Source organism: Gossypium arboreum, chromosome 1, assembly GCF_025698485.1.
Source record: "Gossypium arboreum isolate Shixiya-1 chromosome 1, ASM2569848v2, whole genome shotgun sequence".
Classification (NCBI taxonomy): Eukaryota; Viridiplantae; Streptophyta; class Magnoliopsida; order Malvales; family Malvaceae; genus Gossypium; species Gossypium arboreum.
In genome coordinates, this window is record NC_069070.1 from 103,517,393 (window position 1) to 103,520,814 (window position 3,422).

The following is a 3,422-nucleotide window of genomic DNA, read 5'->3' on the forward strand; positions in this document are numbered from 1 at the left end:
AGTGGAATTTGTATGAAAATATAAGATTAAATGTGAAGAAATAAAATTAGTCTCAGTTTAGGGACTAAATTGAAATTTAGGCAATATTTGAGTAAAAATTAAAATATTCAATATGAAATTGAATTGTGTTGTATCGATAAACTTTTTATTGTTTTAATTTTGTAGCTAACGTCGTACTGAAACTCTCGACTAAAAAGGGGACAGATAAAGTTGACAAGGGATAGCTCGGAATTTCTGGTTTATATTTCTATAATCCGAACTTAGTTATTAATTGTTGTATTTTGATTAAATGTTTATAGTAAGTGATTGAGGTGAGTTTTTGGCATTTTGATATTGAATTGAATTTATATGTATATGTGATTATATGAAAAACTGATATTGGATATTGATTGTTTTTGAAATGTGAAATTAAACCCTAGTAATTGTATCGGACTGAGTCGGATATAGATGACATGCCATAGGATTGGAAGAGTTTAGGGATTTCTTCGACTTCGAGTTGATGAGACACTGGGTGTCAATTTACTACTTCAGATTAATTCGATGAGGCACTGGGTGCCAATTTACTTCGGTTTAGCCGATGAGACACTAAGTGTCAAATTATTACTTCGAATTATCCGATGACGCACTAGGTGCCAAACTGGTGTGTTTTGGTTGGATCCGTATATCTATTCGAGTCCGAGTCGTGTTAATAGGGGTAAATGAACAATAAAGTTTTATAATTGATATTGAAATGGCATGGTATGAGAAATGGAAGTGAAATAGTGAGCTGAAAATAGAATGTGAAATATGTTGCAAATATATGGAATATATGAGTTATATACTCATGAAATGAATATGGAATGGATAAAGCAATTGTATAATGAAATGGTAAATAAATAGTGAAAAGCTATTTATATAGCAAGTATGAGAATTGAGATATTTGTGAAACAAATGAAATATGATAAGGTTGTTGTAATATTTAAATATTAATATTTGTTTATATTTCACTTGTGTATTTGTAATTTTTTATCTTTAAATATTCAGATTATAGAAATATCACTGAGTTTTACTTAGTGTACGGTTTTGTTTTCCGTGTGCAGGTTAGGTACTTAATTTTGATCGTCGATTCAGCATCCAACAACAATCCTGAACTCAAACATGATGATGTCTATCCTTTTCTGTTGGCATGTACCTAGGGTGTCTAACTATTAATTATTTGGTGAGTTGATTGTAAATGAGGTTATAAATATAATGTTAGTTTGGTGTATAAATATATAAATATAAACATGTAAATTTAAGTTAATGTTTAAGTGATCATGAATTAGGAAAAATAGATTGAAGTTGACATGTTTACAAATTGGACTTGAATGATGTTTTATTGATATGAATTGATGATACAATTATTGTCGACTGACTGAGCCGTGTGAGATACATGGCTAGCACACGGGCGTGCGAGGCCATTTCGAAAGGGCACACGGTCTGGCACACAGGCGTATGGCTCGGCCGTGTGCCCAAGTCAGAGTGTTACACGGGTATAGACATAGACTGGGACACGGACCTGTGACCCTGTAGCTTTGAAAATTTTTAATATTTTTCGAAAAATTCTCTGAGTTTCTGAATTAGTCCCGATTTGTTTCTAACGCACATTTTGGGCCTCGAGGTCTTACATAAAGGACAATATGTATGAGTTTAATTGGTTTTTGACCTGAATATAATATGATAAGAAATGTTTGTAATTTATGTCTATTTCATCGATAAGCTTCGGTAATGCTCCGAAACCATATTCTGGCAACGAATGTGGGTTAGGGGTGTTACATTTAGTGGTATTAGAGCTTTGTAGGTTTAGTCGATTCTTGGACTAAATCAAGCTCATAACTGAATCTAGAGGGACATGCCATAATTGAGTCAAATTGAGTCGGGATTTGGATGCTGATATATATATTTGTTTTTGTTTTATAGTTGAAAATATCAAATGATTATAATGATGATGTTGATCAAGATATGTATACTGCAGATGATGTCTCCAATGAATTAGATAAAACCGAATCGGCAACACCAAGTGTTAATTCAGTTAGTACTCAACAACCTAATGTTGAACGAGGTAATATTAGGGAAAGAGATAATTCACTGTTACTTAGAGCTATTGCTGATGCTCTTCAGCGTGTGATGGGAACCACATCCGCTACGACATCTACCCTATTTTTCGTCGAGCTCTGATGAAAGAATTGCATAAATATGGTGCAACTGAATTCTTGGGATTGAAAGGAGTTGATCCTTCCACAGCTGAAATTTGGATTGAATCTACTAAGAGAATCTTGCAACAAAATGTAACCCGTATGAAAGTTTAATATGTGTTGTTTCTCTACGGCAAGGAGAAGTGTATACCTGATGGCAGTCAGTGACACGTCATGTACCCGCAGATCTAGTAAATTGGCGATTCTTCCAAAAGAAATTTCAAAAGAAATATGTAGGTTAATTGTCTATTAAATACAGAAAATAAGAGTTTTTGATGCTGAAACAAGGTGAAATGTCTGTGGTTGATTATGAACGAGAGTTTTCGCTACTTAATAGGTATGTTGTTGAGTTTGTGCCGACTGAAAATGACAATTGCAAGCAATTTCTGCGTGGTTTACATGATGAGTTGTTAGTACAATTGGTATCGCACAAAATTACCGAGTTTGGAGATTTAGTTGAACGGGCAAGAATGGTGGAGCAAGTTCTGGGTTTTGATAAAAAGACTGAGAATACTCGTACTGTTGGAAAAAGTCCTGAAGCTGCATCTTCAAATCCATAACTAAAGAGATCAAAGGAATTTTATGGTAGCTGGAGATCAAATTTTAAGTCAGAGAGAACTGATTGAAATTGTGATAGACAATCGACTATGTCTACAGGTAGTGTGCGAGGTCCATCTAGGGATATTGATATTCCAAATTGTGAGCATTGTGGGAAAAAGCACTATGGTGAGTGCTAAAAGTTAACTCGAGGCTATTTTTACTGTGGATCTACTAAAAATTTTGATAGAGATTGTTCGAAGAATGAAAATGTTACATTTGTTACTTCTCAGAGATTTATGCCTGCTTCTAAAGGTCGCAGGTCGAGTCGAAATGGTTCATTTTTTAGAGGTGGTGCTAAAAAGGGATATGATGCTGTTACTCAATAGTCAGAGGTCAGAACTCAAGCTCGAGCTTATGTTGTGTGGACTCGTGAGGATGGTGATGCTAATGATGTTTACTGTTGTGACAGGTATATTTTTATTACATTCAGAACCTGTTTATGCTTTGATAGATCCGGAATATTCACATTCATATGTTAATACTAAATTGCTTGAGTCAGGAAGTTTAAAATCTGAGACGTCTAGAGTATCGATAGTGGTGTCTAGTCCATTGGGACAATTTGTGTTAGTGGATCAGGTGTGTAAGAGATGTCCGCTAGTGATACAGAAT